This window comes from Rosa rugosa, chromosome 7, assembly GCF_958449725.1.
Source record: "Rosa rugosa chromosome 7, drRosRugo1.1, whole genome shotgun sequence".
Classification (NCBI taxonomy): Eukaryota; Viridiplantae; Streptophyta; class Magnoliopsida; order Rosales; family Rosaceae; genus Rosa; species Rosa rugosa.
The window spans coordinates 30,210,696-30,228,499 of record NC_084826.1 but is presented as its reverse complement, the minus strand read 5'-3'; the positions used below and the strand labels follow the sequence as shown (position 1 = coordinate 30,228,499).

The 17,804-nt window shown below is 42.6% G+C and overlaps 1 long non-coding RNA gene across 1 annotated transcript; it reads right to left on the bottom strand.

Annotated features, from left to right (window-relative positions):
• Nucleotides 1-3,831: 3,831 nt before the first annotated feature.
• On the bottom strand, nt 3,832-5,208 carry LOC133722870 (uncharacterized). The gene is made up of 2 exons (XR_009852904.1): nt 4,851-5,208; nt 3,832-4,221 (listed from the first exon to the last, which is right to left on the bottom strand). It is a non-coding gene; the product is annotated as an uncharacterized LOC133722870 (long non-coding RNA).
• Between the last annotated feature and the right edge of the window lie 12,596 nt (nt 5,209-17,804).

The window sequence follows — 17,804 nt, the reverse complement described above, 5'->3', positions numbered from 1 at the left end:
GGAGCAAGGCTTCTCACAAAATGCCCTGGAATCGACTACGATGAGACATATTCTCTCGTAATGGATGTCATTGCACTCCACTACCCTATCAGTTTGGTAGTTTCTGAATAACTGAACATGTAGCTTACAAATGTGGTCACTACGTATCTCTATAGGGATCTAGATACAGAATGTACATGAAGGTTCATGGTGAACTTCATTTACCCAAGTCAAGTGGCTCTAGACCATGGAACGCGTTTGCAATGAAGTTGAAGCGCTCACTAAAGTGACTACTTGATTGGGAAGGGATATGCCCGTGCGTTTTCATAACAAGTTTCAGATTCTATCGCGGTTCATGTTGGACATGATCTTCATTGGAAGCCCTTAAAGAGTTAAGGGAAACCGCTGAACACTTGAAATCCGAGTTTGAGATGAAGGATTTTGGGAGAACACGATTATGTCTCGGTTTAGAACTTGAGCATCGTGATGATAAATGCTTAGGCATTTTGACAAGGTCAAGCCTTCAAGCACGCCAATGATCGTCCGTAATCTTGATCCTAAAAAAGATCCTCTTCGTCCAAAGGATGATAACGAAGATGTGTTAGAAGCAGAAATGCCTTACTTAAGTACAATAGACGCATTATTATACTTAGCTCAATGCACAAGACCGAACATCTCATTTGCAGTGAACTTGTTAGCTAGATATAGTTTTGCGCCAACGCGACGCCATTGGATTGGTGTAAAAGATATCTTTCGGTACTTGAGATGTACGAATGATATGGGCTTGTTCTATCCCTATAAAGAGATTATGGATTTGGACCCATCACACACCAGGAACGCCGCCAACACTGGCTTGCGTCCTCTATCCCCATCCCAAAACAACATGTGGTTTGGAAGGTTTTGCTGATGTTGGGTATCTCTCTGACCCACACAAAAGTCTTCCCAAACTGGTTAAGTGTTCACCATGGGTAAAAGACCGTGATATCTTGGAGGTCTACAGAACAGACCCTAGTCGCTATATCTTCGAACAATGCAGAGATTATTGCTCTTCACGATGTGGTTCGTGAATGTATATATAATTATGCATGTTCGAACAATTATGGTTTGAAGTCTACCATAGATGAGCCTACAAACATTTAGGATAATGCTGCTTGTTTTGGACAAATGAAGCAATGCTACATCAAAAGGGACAACACCAAGGATAATAAGCAACAACAGACTCTCCTCAAGATCAAAGTGAACTAGGTTCGATCTGAGGACAGTGTGGCAGACTTGCTCACTAAGTCAATGCCTAAATTCCACTTTCGAGAAACATGTTAGTAGCATACATCGTTTCCAGAAGTTATCCGAACTCCCATGACCGTTGTCATCAGGGGGAGATGCAGACATCAGGGGGAGATGTCTACATGTATGATCTCGAAACGTGAAGGGTGTGTTGTGCTCTTTTTCCCCTTCGACCGAGGTTATTTTTGTCCCACAGGGTTTTTGTTACTCGGCAAGGTTTTTAATGAGGCAACGAGAGGAGCACCACATTTGGGCGACACAAGAGGGAGTGTTCAAGTAAATCCAGAATATGTGTCTGGCCCAAACTCTAAGTTACTTGACCTAGTTGTAATAGGGTTTTGAATTAGAGATATTCTCGGAGATATCCGATTAATTGTACGATTATCTTTCCTTGTATAACTCTGATTCTATGTATTGTAATATTCTATATAAAGAGGTCCTTATTATTAATGAAAGCACGACTCAATTCTCTCCCAATTCAGTTTTCCTTAAACAGTTATTTTTTTTTTTTTTTTTTATTTTTTATTTTTTTTTTTTTCAGTTCTTTCTTTGTTAAAGGACCACCAAATTTCATATATACAGATCTGCATATATGAATCCGTCATAACATCATAAATGGAGCCAAGGGAAAGAGGAGCATTTGGGTCTAGGTTTTGATCTGGTAGCAACGATACTTATTTAATTGGGTGTGATTTTTTTCCCTGTCCTTGCAGAACTGGACAATAACTTCATAGGATGCAGAACTAGAGCCAAGGGAAAGAGGAGCATTTGGGTCTAGGTTTTGATCAGGTAGCAACAATACTTATCTAATTGGGTGTTATTTTGCTATGCATATATTATAGACATATAAGTGGAACAAGTAAAGATGTAGATCGAATTTGAAATTTAGGAACATGATAGATTGGGGTTGCTATAATCTGTTAGTAGTAGTGACTTCTAGAATATTGATATATGGTGTCCGTAACCATTTCTGTCCAATCTGCTTCCTTTATCGTGTCTGCTTATATGGCCTTCTTTCAAGTTCTTCATTGTTCTTTCTACTGTATAACTTTTATAATCGGTCCTATTTTCTTTCAAAGAGCAGATGAAAATTCTTGGGGATATGATGTAAGATACATGGGTCATGTTTCATCTGGAATTGAGAGCTATTGTTCAATTACATGATGGTCATTGTTATCTAATGTTGGTGTTTCTTTATCGAAAACTGTTATAAACAGAACATGTTAAAGCCGAATAACATTCAGTGGCATTGAGTTGATTCGGTAGTCTCATTTTCATGGTGACAAGCTAATTCATATCAATGCACTACTAGCCTCGACTTCTCTTCAATATTAAGCAATAATCGTGATGCATGCTTATAAATAATTTCGTTTCACTTTATTACGTATATCTTTCAGTTTATTTAAGCATAACTTAGTTATTTTTGTTAAGAAGAACTTTCTGCCCCGCAGCATCGTGCTGTTATTTTGTTAGTAAATGTTAATGTCTAAAAGTTCGGCGGTAGCTGAACCTTTGTTAACGCTGATCCGGTGGGCGGATCGATACTTGTGATGCTCTCTAAGCCTCCGCTACCTGTCAAGTAAAATACAAAGGGCGTCAGAGTGAGACCGCGTTGGGCGGTCTTCAACTCTCCGATGCCTAAGTTAGTCAATGTATTTATGTTGACAAAGTAACAGTAGGTAAGTGTTGAATGCGTAATTAATGAGGAGAGAGGGGAGGACCTTTTATAGGTGAGGAAGAGGTTGATCTTCTCTTTGTTTTCGATGTGGGACTGATGTGCCTCAGTTTCCAGTTTCAGAAGCTTCTGATGCCATCTTGGCGCGGCGCGTGGCGGCGCGTCGGCGGCGATCTGGAGGTGGTCCGACGTTGGGGCTGTAGCCCGCCTGGCGGTGTGTCTGCATGTCACTCCTTTGGTTGGAATTAATACCTTTGTGGTAGAATGAGCGTAGCCCATTAGAGCTAATTATGCTTGCAAATGTACATGTATGTACAGTAAATATCTAAAGAAAAAAGAGTGCCTAATTAGCAACAGTACGTAATAATAATACAAGTAAGAATGAGTGATTATACAAGTTCAAATCGCAACTTATACACAACAATAAAAGAAAACTAATAAATAGCCACTAAATATAAATGTTGAACAATCAAATTAAGCACAGAAGATGCTAAAAAGATTGTTTGGGGGAGGGGATTGGGATTACAATGAAATGCTAAACAACAACAAAAGTAGCAGAGAAAAGTTGCTGAGGTATCATGAATTTTGTTTCATAGGGTTCATCTAGCAATTCACTATAATATGTACACATACTCCGTGCTTTCTGATAGGGGCATAGGTTTTTTTTTTTTTTTTATACTAAAAGACTATAATTAAATTTGGAAGCCTCTAGGGCATCCACAATTTACATTGTTGATAGGGGCATAGGTTGCAAAGGAGGACCTAATCAACGAATTGGCCGGGAAGCATAATTGAATCGGGAACTTCATGTTTTTGTTACCTCGAAGAACCAAGTTTTGGTTTATAAACAAAAGAAGAAGAAAACATTAGAAAATAAATCAGACAGTTGAATGTACTTCCAAAGGAGAAATAATCAGATTCACCAAAATTCTCAGTCTCACAATATCAACATAGTACCAGAGTCGACACGTATATCAGAACCTATAATAAACTTATACATTTTCTCATCCACACACACATAGAAATTCAAGTAAAACACAAATTATGAAAGTGAACTCAAAGAGAATGAGCACCTGATAGCACTTGATCAATACATGAGCAAAATCTCACTCCCGCCTCTTTTCCAGCTGAGCTTAGTATCTTTTAAGACCTCTTTCACTTAAGAGCAATATTTTAAAAGGCTAAGGCGTAGCCGAGGCGTTTTTGAGAGAGCCTCAGTAAGGCGTTCGCCTTGAGGCGTAAGGCGTAAGCCTTACGTATAAAGAGCTATATTACATTGTTGCCTGCACAAAACATAGCATCCTATCAATTACATATAAACATAACAATCTGGGCATAACAATATGCCAATATTCAAAACATACCTATTAATTACATATAAACATAACAATCTGGGCATAACAATCTGCCAAGAATCCAAAATATACCTATCAATTACATATAAACATAACAATCTGGGCATAACAATATGCCAATATTCAAAACATACCTATCAATTACATATAAACATAACAATCTGGGTATAACAATCTGCCAAGAATCAAAATATACCTATCAATTACATATAAGCATAACAATCTGGGCATAATGTACACTCTGCCAAGAATCAAAACATAACAATCTAGGCAGCATATCAATTAACAAACTGCGCAGCATAACAATCAGTTGATTCAACTATTGTATGTAAATTGACCAAAGACCGAAGACTTCTTTTTTCTCATTAACCAAAGACTAGCACATTCGTCCTCTGCTGAGTTTATTTCGATGAACTCAATCTTTAATAAACCCCAAAACAGTTGCTCAGTCTGGATAACCTTTTATATACTTTGACCATAAACATGGGTGGGACTAGTTCTATCATGACAAGAAAAACAAAGTTGGATCGCAACATTGAATTGATAAACATTCATACCTTAAAGGCTTAAACTCTTCAAATCAAATCAACTCTGAAAGTGAAAATTTCTTGCTCCAATTCTGCAAACAGCCTCCTTTAGAGCGAAATGCAAAATCCTTGAGAAAACCAATGGGCTCTTGATCATTTTATCAAATTTGCTGCTTGGGAATTGAGATTTGGAAGTGAAGGAGTAGGAGTTTTGATGAAGGAGGCTGAAGCAACTCGAAAATGACTGCAGCTCGAGACCTAAGGGAGTTTTAATTCCCAACAACACCAAAACGACGTCGTTTTGGTGTTAAAAAAAAAAAAAAAAAAATTCTGAGCGTCCGCGTTGAACGCCTCTGGACGCGTTTTTGGCGCCTTTGCCGCCTTGATCTGCGCCTTTGCCGCCTCTGCGCCTCACCAGCAAAGCACACTCATTTTCTCATGCGCCTCGCGCCTTTTCAGCCTCAAGGCGCGCCTGAGGCGCGCTTTTTAATACCTTGCTTAAGAGGATAAAGAATATTACAATACAGATTTGCTCATCTAAGGGACAGTTTTAAGGGACTGTGAGGGACAAATGCATCTTAACCACATGTATTACAATACTCATATTGAAGCAGCACATTCCCATTATGAAGTCCAAGTTCCCTACAATGCAAGTCCTCTACTACCAAGTCCAAACCAATCATCAACACATATAACCCAAGATAAAGACAAGTTTAAACCTTTTCAGAGTTGAGGAGGGACTTCCTAGAGGTTTGGCATTGGGTGGCGGCAGAGGGGACACAAGTGACTGATCTCCAGTGACTGGAAAATGCAATGCTCATGATAATAGTGAGAACAGGGCAAGTGGATAACCATTTGATCAATAGTGAGACCCTCAAAACAAATAACACATGGATCTTCAAAAGGCAACGTGAAGTTCACTCTCTCCAGGGCTTCAATCGATGACCTTGTCGCGGGGACGAGATTGGGCTCATACGTTTCCATGGATTCAGATATGAGATCGCTGACGATTCTCAAAATCATGTCGCATATGTCCACCACAATAGGCAGCTCGGTGGATACGGCGGCGTAAAACGCGTCCAGTAACTTGTCGATAGCAATGGGATGTTCATCCTCGGGGACACGCATGCTTGACAGATTTTCTCTGAGTGCTTGTATGCACCTAGTCCATTAGCGGTTTGAAACATTCTGGACAAGTCGGAGGTGGACCCAAAATTGTCTGTGAGATAGGAGCGTTGGATCCTCCCAAATAAGTGGGCAATCAAAAGCAACCTTGCTCCCAATTGCCGTGGAATACAATAATTTCATTCCCACCAGAGTGAAATTTCACCAGAATATAATCCTCGCTCGCCTCTCTATTTGAGAATGGTGTATTTTCGTGATTCACTTTGGTGTTTAAACGAAGCACCTCCATCAGCTTCAACACTTTGGGAATGAATTGGGGATTATTGATCCCATCGACGTCAAGGATTTATATTTATATATAGGCCATAAATTCCATAATTCGACCAGCAAAAGATCTTTTACAACGATAAGGAAACATATTCTCATACAACACGTACAATAAGGAAACGCATTCTCATATAACCAAAAAAATAAAAGTGTGGTTCTAGTTGGACATTCAAATTTAATATTTAGACCTTCATTGTTTTTTCAGTTGATATGAAAAGACAAGTAAAGACCAAGAGAAAAAAAAAATTTGAAATAGAAATTGGTGTCATTAAAATCAATGGCTAGCAACAGCCAATAGCTAGAGTCAAGCTGCACTTACAACAGGATAGCCAGCAAGCAAACCAAAAACCCTGTTCTAAGCAAAACAAACTCCGTACAAGTCTATGATGAGCTCGCTTTAATAAGCGAACTTATAAACAAAGAAACTCCATGTCTTCTAGGGCAAAATCATTTTCTAACATCCATTAGCCAACACGCAATTATCGTACCAATAGAAAGCCACTTCCTATCCAGCAAATAGGAGCAATTTCTTACTCATAAGTTGCATGGAAGCCAATCTTGTTTCAAGTACTTACCAACTCCCGTAGAAGTCATGAACTGAAACGATTGGACGTGCACCATAAATCGACCCAAAAATCCAAGAAGCAGTATCTCAGCCTCTTTTCCAGCTGAACTTAGTATCTTGAAGACCCCTTTCACTTGAGAGGATAAAGAATATTACATTACTCAAATCGAAGCAGCACATTAAGAAGAATCCCATTATGAAGTCCAAGTTCCCTATAATGCAAGTCCTCTACTACCAAGTCCAAAACAATCATCAACATATTTGACCCAAGATAAAAGCAGGATGATTAGGCCTCACATCAAACGAAACTAACTGTGTAATTCATATATGGATCCCTAATGACCAATTAAATCAGAAGACTTACTAATGAAAGTACTGCAATGACTGCTTTAAACATCTCAACCAAGTATTGCCAACCCTATATCACCACCAATTAAACAAACAGAAAGCAAAGAGAAAATGGACCTAAAGCTACTTGACTCTCCCTTCATTTATAATGGCAAGATTCTCTAAGTATATGCAGGCCAATTACAACTACAGAATGCATGTTGTCCTCAGCAAGTTGTACAAGCCTGCGATTTATTCATGAGCCAATTGCAAAGAAAAGGTTTATATATACCTTTTCAGACAGTAGTACTGGGTTGCCCTGTCCTCAACACCAGGAAATGTTGACACATAAATACAAGGTCCAAGAATATAGCTATCTGAAAAATATGTAAAAAAGGAAATCAGCGAAAGAAAATTGCAGGTTTGACAAAGCTACAAAGATGCAAACTGCAGTACCTAACCACACAGCAACAACAATTCTATCTACAAAAGGTTTTATAATCTTGTATATTGGGTCAAAGAAAATCACATCTCCAAAAACTTTGTAGTTTACCAACATCATAGTGTCAGGCAAGAATACATTTCTTGTCATCATTAAGTTGCATACCATAAGAGAAGAGAGTTTCGCAGAGTCTTTATACCCTACAGTGACTGCAGATGTTTGCTTGCTAAAATAATATATTTATATATCTGCCTTCAAATACAATAAAATTACATGCCTAGTTGCACAAAGGTATTACATTGTGTTAGGGGCCGCACTTGTAATGCCGCAAGCAACCTTGTCCAGGGTCATTAGTTAAGCCTTTGGTTGGTTTGCTTGCGTGCTAGGGTTGTTTTGGTAATTTACAAATTATGTAATTTATTTGATTTAGCAATTAGTCTCCTCGGCCTTTTTCATGTTTCCTCCTGCCAGGTTCATGTAAGGCCGATATGCTCTATAGGGAGGGGTTCCTAGTCGGCATAGTTTGGACTACGGAACTAGTATAGGTAAGCACATGTACTTTTGCCTCCCTTACCGTCTTACCATCAATCAAAGAGGAATTATTCAATCATCTGTGCCCCGTGAGATTGCTCTTTGATCTTTCCTTTCGATTATTCATTGTTCTTCGTGGTTGCCCCAACATTCATATAATTGTGTTCTTGCTTGTCACTAGCACTATTTTAACATCGTGTGGCTTTCATTGTTCCTTGCAAGGTACTCACTTGGCTGACTTGCTTGCTAGCAAGTGCCGCACGGTTCGCTTTGCGCATTGCAAAGTTCGGCCCGTGACAGTTGGTATCAGAGCCAACTCGGCTCAAGAAGCTCACTACGATGACGGGGAAGATGACAAACCAACAAAGATTCGATTGGTATGACCAACAACTCGGAGAACTTGCGGGAGTGCCGGATAGGTTGATTGATATCACTAATGTGTTGGACCGCGTCGACCTAGATGAGTTGGCGGCGCGGATGATAGAGGTGGAGAGCCTGAAGGACCGAGTTGTGGCCCTTGAAAATTGGAAAGCTCGAGGTAGCGGAAGGGAGAGAAATGAGGAAGAAGCTCCTGTTCCGAACGAGCAAATGGGGGCGATGAGTGATGCCCTTGACACACTCCAGGTGGCCGTGGACAATATGGCAGAAGATGTCCGAGTCACCATTGATGCTTTTAGAAACGAGCTGGTGGAGATGAATACCAAGCTCAACCTAACCATCCGTGCGATGGGAAACCAACCTGTGACGGACTACAGGAAGGTAAAGATACCAGAACCTCAAGCTTTTGGAGGGGCGCGAGATGCCAAGGAGCTTGAGAATTACTTATTTGATATGGAGCAATACTTCCGAGCAGTGAAGCCAGACTCGGAAGAGGTGAAGGTGAACATGGCGACAATGTATTTGTCAGGAGATGCTAAACTATGGTGGAGGACCAAGTATAATGACATACAAAGAGGGGTATGCACCATTGACACCTGGGAGGATCTTAAGAAGGAGCTCAAAGCTCAATTCTTCCCCGAGAATGTAGAGTACATTGCTAGAAGGCAACTAAGGGAGCTCAAGCACACCAACAACATCCGAGACTTTGTAAACAAGTTCTCGGTGCTCATGCTTGACATCCCGGACATGTCAGAGAAGGATCGGCTGTTTTATTTCCTGGAAGGCTTAAAGCCATGGGCGAGGACCGAACTTCAGCGGCAGAGAGTCCAAGATTTGGCCTCCTCACAGGCTGCTGCTGAAAGGTTGACGGACTACACATTCGAAGAGAACTCTACTAAGAAGACTCAGCCGTTTTCGAATGTGAATGTTAACAGAAATGTAAGGCCTGGACCGAGTAGAAGTGGGGGAGCGGAGTCCAAGTTTTCCAACTCAGGAGGAGGGGACAGGAGAGTAGTGAATGCGAGGGACACGGCAACGTCCAAGCCTGTTGCCTCGACAGGGGTCTTCACCCCTCGACCCTTTAATCCCTCAGGCTATGCTCCAAAGCCACTAGCATGCTTCTTATGCAGAGGACCGCATAGAGTGAATGAGTGCCCTCATAAGACCGCCCTCTCTGCCCTACAGGCTCATATTCACTCGAAAGAAATGGAAGATCAGCAAGAGCCAGAGGAGGAACCTGGTCACATGGGAGCTCTAAGATTCTTGGGTGCGGTGGAGAAGCGACCACAATCACCTAAGAAGTCCCAGGCTAAAGGCTTGATGTTCATAGATGGTAGTATTAATGGAAAGGTAGCCAAGAGCGTGATGGTTGACACAGGGGCCACTCACAACTTTGTGTCAGAACCTGAAGCACGGAGGTTGGGGCTGAAGTTGGAGAAGGATGTTGGCCGCATGAAAGCTGTGAACTCTAAGGCCTCACTTACAACTGGACTATCTCGAGGGGTATCACTCAAGTTGGGTCACTGGCAAGGGAAGACTGACCTCGTAGTTGTCCAGATGGACGATTTTGATGTCATATTGGGGATGGAGTTCTTGTTGGCGAACAAAGCTATTCCCATTCCTAGTGCCCAACACTTACTTTGTAATACCCCGAAAAATCCAAATTAAATTCCATGGATTTTTAGAACTGATTTCACGATAGTAGGAGCGAGTACGAAGCTTGAAGAAGTTGTGGAATTAGTTCGAACGATTTTATTTTCGAAAACGAACGTTATTTAGGGGCTCGAGAAAGTTGACTTTTTATCCGTTCAAAATTTGGGAAAACTTTCTTCATGAAAGTTGTAGAGCTCGTCGATACGATCGCGTGCATATGTGGAACGCAATATTCGGAGTTCGTATGAATAAGTTATGAATATTTGAAATTTGGGAATTTTCTATAAATAGGGGAAAATTTCTGATTTATTCATTAAGGACGAAAAAATTGAGATTTTGCGGAATAGTCCCCCAGCACCTCCGTTCTCTCTCTTCCTTCGACCCTCAGACCCGGCGGGTTTTCGCCGACCCGACCCGGACTTTTCTCTCTCCTCCGGCATCCTCCGGCCACGACCCGGCCTTCCCCGAGCTCGCCGTCGCACGCACAGCCTCCCTCCGGTGTCGCTTTGCTCCGCCGCTGCCCCGAAAGCTGGATCGAAGACACCCAGACGAGGGAAACCGACCCGGCCGGAAAACGTCGACGCCGGCGTTGCACGGGCCGATCCTTCCCATTTTCGTGATCTCCTCTTCCCCCTGGTCATCCCCATGATTAATCCGACTTCCAAGCTTGATCTAGGACGATCTAGGCCAAACCAGACTTAGCTCCAGGTATGGAAGTCGATCACCCTTTCATTTTGAACAAGTTTGTAGTTGGTCGCTTTGCCATCGGAGGTGGTTGACCCGGAGTTGACCGCCGCGTTGACCGCCCACTGACCACCGCTTGTGGCGGCGCGTCAGACCATATTTCGAGTTTTCATTATCTAGGCGATGATCTATGCATTCATACGAGCGTTTTGATATATAACATGGTCATGTTAGAAAAAGTTGATAAATAGTGGATTTACGTTTTTACGTTACTATTTACGGTTTTTACGTTTTATCTTCGGTTACGATCTGCGAAGATCAGACCATTGGTTTTGCTTCAAATTTAGATATGTTGATCGTATGACTGTACCGATGACTTTGTGAGGTCACGGGCAAAGATCCGACCGTTGGATCTTCGTATAATTGTAAAACAGTAATTCGGAAGGCGATTCGTGAGAATCTGACCGTCGGATTTTCATATAAAATTATGGAGATATTAGTAAGGGCAATTCAGGAAGATTGGACCGTTGGATCTTCGTGATAATATTGGAGGATGATCCTAAGGGCGATCCGTGAGGATCCGACCGTTGGATCATCATATAATTTCGATCCGACCGTTGGATCATCGTTTAATTTCAATCCGACCGTTGGATCATCGTTTAAGTACGTTTATGAGTTGTTGGCTAAGTTAAGATCATTATTGGATTAGGTGATCGATGGATTGATTTGGTGGACGATTCGGATTGATATATTTGGCTTTTTAGAAGACGCAGCTGGATTAGAGGTGGTGAGTAAACCTCACGTGGTTCATATTACGAACCAAATAAATTTAATTACTTTATTTTTATCGCAATTGTGTGAAAATATTTGTGGAATAAATATTTGTTTTAAATCATATGGACTTGATCAACTACGGTCCATAGGTAAGTAAAATGATTTCATTTATACAAATGAATTTCACGGTTTTTATGCTTGAACTATAGTTGGTATTAGTGGTCATCCCTGAGCGGATGATTACGTATATATATATTTACGTGAAATATATATATTGGTTGATGTGTGATTGATGTGATGAAATGATTGAGAATTGATTGGTTATTATTATTCAAGCTATTAATCTCGCATTTAATTGTTGAATAATAGAATATTGATCATATGATGTGAAAGCCATTTTATATGCCCAAATGTGATTATGTGGAAATTATTTTAAGAAATAAAAATTTATCTTGAAATAATATGTCTCTTGATGTGGGTGTACATATACATATATACGATCTATAAATGATAAAGATTGTATTTTGTGAATTTGATTATGTCTGAGAAGTACAGTTGTGAAGCCGGGTGATTCCTACAACCCCGTGCTTAAATGAATTACTGGTAAATATGTTTTGGTGTTATGAGACGTTAAGCCTGGGCCCTAGTCCCTACAGATAGTGCACTATTATACTCATAGGAAGGAAGTAGCCGACCTTGGGTATACATACTTGGGTATAGTACGTTGGACCCTAGTATGCTGCGGCTTTCCCGTACTTTGGGTATAGTACGTTGGACCCTAGTACGTGGATTTGTGATTTGTTACCAGTCAACCTGGCTTACTCGTGCTTTGGGTATAGTACGTTGGACCCTAGCACTTGTATTTATGATTTGTTACCAGTTAATCCGAAAATTCACTAAAATGAAAAGTGTACTTATATTATTTTGATCAAATATCTATCTGTGATATATTGTTAATATGTGAAGGTGTTAGTGAAAAGAGAATCAAGCATGCTTTGCTTTAATGTTATTTCACATATTAATGTTGCAATAGTTGTTGGTTGTGATCAGTCAAATGTTGAGTTTTAAAAGAGAGTATCGAGAATATACTTGCTTTTATGTTTATGTGATTTTTGGAGTTACCTTGTGAGTGTGTTGATTGTTTACTTGAGTTATAATAAATATAATTGAATAAATCAACAGTTCTTTCTTGTTTACTCATACGGGCTGTCAAAAGCTCACCGAGTTTTGTGTTGTTGCAACTCCCGGTACACTATTCAAATTGTGTAGCGGGTAGTCTTACAGGTCAGGAGAATCAGGGCAGTGATCGTGCGGTTTAGAGTATTAGTATTAGATTTATAGCATTTGTTTTGTGAGGAGAATTGTGCTCTCTTGAGCTTTATAATTTGTTTTGGTGAGAGTGTACTGTAATAAGTAGCTTGAGGATTTGGTTTATGTAAATATCGAGAGGTGTAATGTGCAGTTGATTTTGAGAAAAAAATTCTGAGATTATAAACAGGGTATTTGAGGTTCATGCTTCGAATATGAATTACTTAAATTCAGATTTCGGGGTGTGACATACTTATTATGGGAGAAAGGCCGTGTGTGGTTCCGGCAAGAATCGAGCAACCAAGTGAACCCCGTCTCTTGTCCGCCCTCCAGTTCAAGAAAGGAGTGAAGCGTCATGAGCCTACCTATGTAGCAGTTCCTTTGATAAAGGATGAGACTAAAGGAGAAGTGATTCCGAAGGAGATTGAAGGGGTATTGGAGAGCTATGTAGATGTGATGCCTCCTGAACTTCCCAAAGAATTACCTCCAAGGAGGAGTGTGGACCATGAGATCGAACTGCTTCCGGGGGCCAAACCACCTGCAAAGGCACCTTACAGAATGGCGCCCCCAGAACTGGCGGAACTTCGAAAGCAGCTCGAAGACCTGCTCAAGGCGGGATTCATTAGGCCATCTAAAGCCCCCTTTGGTGCACCTGTGCTGTTTCAAAGGAAGCATGATGGAAGTTGGAGACTGTGTGTGGACTATCGGGCTCTCAACAAAGTCACGGTGCGCAACAAGTACCCGATCCCTCTGATTGCAGATCTGTTTGACCAACTCAGTGGTGCCAAATATTTCACAAAGCTAGACCTCCGCTCGGGGTACTATCAAGTTCGCATTGCAAAAGGAGATGAACCCAAGACAACGTGCGTCACCCGTTATGGCGCCTTTGAGTTCCTGGTGATGCCGTTCGGGTTGACCAATGCGCCAGCCACATTCTGCACTTTGATGAACCAAGTCTTCCACGAGTACTTAGATAAGTTCGTGGTAGTGTACCTGGATGACATAGTGGTGTACAGCTCTACCCTAGAAGAACACGTAGAGCACTTGAAGTTGGTGTTCCAACGGTTGCGGGACAACCAGTTGTATGTCAAGCGCGAAAAGTGCTCCTTCGCGCAAGTGACCATCAAGTTTTTAGGTCACATTATTGAAAGGGGTCAAATCAGGATGGATATGGAGAAAGTAGAAGCCATAAAGGAGTGGAGAAACCCCAAGAATGTGAAAGAGCTACGTTCTTTTCTTGGGCTGGCCAATTACTACCGACGTTTCATTGAGAATTACTCAAAGAAGACGACCCCCTTAACTGAACTCTTGAAGAAAGGAGTGACATGGGACATGGGACTGGAGAAGGCCTTTCAAGATTTGAAGAAGGCCGTGATGGAAGATCCGGTCCTTGCCTTACCCGACCTGAACCAGCCATTTGAAGTCCAGACAGATGCTTCTGACTTCGCCTTAGGAGGAGTCCTGCTGCAACAGGGGCACCCTGTTGCGTATGAAAGTCATAAACTCTCGGAAGTTGAGAGAAGGTACGCGGCTCAGGAGAAGGAGTTGCTAGCCGTAATTCACTGTTTGAGGACGTGGCGACACTATTTGCTGGGGTCAAAGTTCCTTGTGAAGACAGACAATTCAGCCGTCAGCCACTTCCTGACCCAGCCGAAGTTAACTCCAAAGCAAGCTCGATGGCAAGAGTTTCTCGCTGAGTTCGACTTCAATTTCGAACACAAGGCTGGGCACACAAACCAAGTTGCTGATGCTCTAAGTCGCAAGGCTGACCTTGCCACCCTCAAGGTGTTGGCCACTTTGTCGAGCAGCATCATTGCCACAGACATCAAGCAACGTATCAAGGAGAGTCTGGAGAAGGATTCCGTGGCGCAATCCCTCATGAAAATGGTGAAGGAAGGGAAGAGCCGTCGATTTTGGATGGAGGATGGCATATTGATGGCCAAAGGAGGACGAGTGTTTGTTCCGCGAGCTGACGGACTGCGAAGAATGCTTATGAGGGAGTGTCACGACACCCTGTGGGCAGGTCACCCTGGATGGCAGAGGACCCATGCACTCCTCAAGCAGGGGTACTACTGGCCCCAGATGCGAGACGATGTCACGGAATACACCAAGACTTGCCTGACATGCCAGCAAGACAAGATTGAGCGCCAAAAGACTCCAGGGCTGTTGGAACCACTGTCTATTCCTACTCGCCCGTGGGAGAGTGTCTCCCTTGACTTTATTACTAACCTCCCGAAGGTGGGAGACTTATCAGGCATCCTGGTTGTGGTTGACAGGTTTTCAAAGTATGCCACCTTTGTGCCAACCCCAAAGTACTGTTCGGCGGAAGACACAGCAAGCCTCTTCTTCAAGCATGTTGTAAAGTATTGGGGTGTGCCTCAGAACATAGTCAGCGATCGAGACACTAGGTTCACGGGATTTTGGACCGAGCTATTCAAGTTGCTCGGGTCTGAGCTCAACATATCTTCAAGTTATCACCCACAGACTGATGGGCAAACAGAAAGGTTCAACGGGATGTTGGAGGAGTACTTGCGCCATTTCGTTCATGCCAACCAACAGAATTGGGCGCAATTGCTCGATGTTGCACAATTTTGTTTCAACTCGAAGAAGAGCTCATCCACCAACAAGAGTGCTTTTGAAATTGTCACTGGCCAACAGCCTCTCTTGCCGCATACGGTGCAAGAAGTCTACAAAGGGGCGAATCCGCGTGCTTTCAACTTCACAAAAGAGTGGAAGACTAATGCCGAGATCGCTCAAGCCTATCTAGAGAAAGCGGCGGGAAGAATGAAGAAGTGGGCAGATCAAGGCCGCAAGCCCAGGGAGTTTCAGGCAGGGGACATGGTCCTTGTCAAGCTGCTTCCGGAACAACTCAGGTTCCTGCGCTCCAGAGACAAACGACTATTCAGGAAGTATGAAGGACCGCTCCCCATCATTGCTAAAGTGGGGAAGTGCTCCTACAAAGTCGATATTCCCGCCTGGATGAGAGTTCACCCCGTCTTCCACGTCAGCAACCTCAAGCCGCACCAGCCAGACTGTGAAGATCAAGCACGCAACCAGCCTGTTCGGGAGCACGTCGACATCAGACCACCAAAGCCGAAAGAAGTGGAGGAGATCCTAGCAGAGAGAGTGATCCGAGTGTCAAGGCGCCCATGCCAGCAGTTCCTGGTCAAGTGGAAGGGTCTTGGAGATGAAGAAACCAGTTGGGAGAATGCTGACGTCCTGAAGAAGAAGTTCCAGCAGAAGATTGAAGACTTCAAGATCAAGGCAGTCGTCGAGAGCGCCGACAGCTTAAGTGGGGGAGGATGTTAGGGGCCGCACTTGTAATGCCGCAAGCAACCTTGTCCAGGGTCATTAGTTAAGCCTTTGGTTGGTTTGCTTGCGTGCTAGGGTTGTTTTGGTAATTTACAAATTATGTAATTTATTTGATTTAGCAATTAGTCTCCTCGGCCTTTTTCATGTTTCCTCCTGCCAGGTTCATGTAAGGCCGATATGCTCTATAGGGAGGGGTTCCTAGTCGGCATAGTTTGGACTACGGAACTAGTATAGGTAAGCACATGTACTTTTGCCTCCCTTACCGTCTTACCATCAATAAAAGAGGAATTATCCCCGTGAGATTGCTCTTTGATCTTTCCTTTCGATTATTCATTGTTCTTCGTGGTTGCCCCAACATTCATATAATTGTGTTCTTGCTTGTCACTAGCACTATTTTAACATCGTGTGGCTTTCATTGTTCCTTGCAAGGTACTCACTTGGCTGACTTGCTTGCTAGCAAGTGCCGCACGGTCCGCTTTGCGCATTGCAAAGTTCGGCCCGTGACACATTGGTACTACATATGTACACAAGTCAGTTTGAGGAGAGACTTCGCAAAAATGGCAGGTCCGTTCGATTGAAACCAAAACAGTTTGAACTGCCGGGTCCCCATTTCAGTTTCAGAATGGACAGGCTTATACATAAGTAGTTAGATTGTCAGAGAAAGCCATGCCATCTAGATGGAATTAAAAAAAAAAAAAAAAACACCAGTTCAATTATAATTTGAAACAAGACGTGAAACCTGAAGAGGCAATGACCAGTTGTAAAGCATTCCCTATATAATACAAGTGTACAAAAGATTATAATTTCAGCAAATTGAACAGCACTGGACTGTGACAATAGAAGAAACTAAACTAGCAATGCAAATAAATGAAGAGGCTTACTGGGGCTCAACAGGGTTGAGGAGGAGGCACTTCCTCCACCAGAGTTGGCATTGGGTATCGGCAGAGGGGACACAAGTGACTGATCTCCAGTGACCGGACAATGCAATGTTCATGATAATAGTGCGAACAGGGCAAGTGGATAACCATTTGATCAACACTGAAATCCTCCAAACAAATTACACATGGATCTTCAAAAGCCAACGTATGATCGAGGTTCACTCTCTCCAGGGCTTCAATCGATGACCTTGTTGCGGGAACGAGATTGGGCTTATACATGTCCATGGATTCAGATACGGCATCGCTGCCGAATCGCAAAGTCATATCCCATATGGCCACGTCAATAGGCAGCTCGGTGGAGACTGTGGCGTCAAGCGCCTCCAGTAACTTGTTGATAGCATTGGGATGTTCCTCCTCGGGGACACGCATGAGTGACAGAGATTCTGCGATTGATTGTGTGCACCTAGTCCTGTAGGGGGATGAAACATTCTGGACAGATCGGAGGTTGACCCAAAATTGTCTCGAATCTAGGAGCGCTCCTCCCAAATAAGTGGGTAATCAAGGCTACTGCGGCTCCCAATTGCCCTCGAAAACCTTACTTTCAAATCCTCGCTCACCTCCCCCCGATCTGGGTATGGTATGGTCTACTTTCTTGTTTCACTTTGGTGGATAACCGAAGC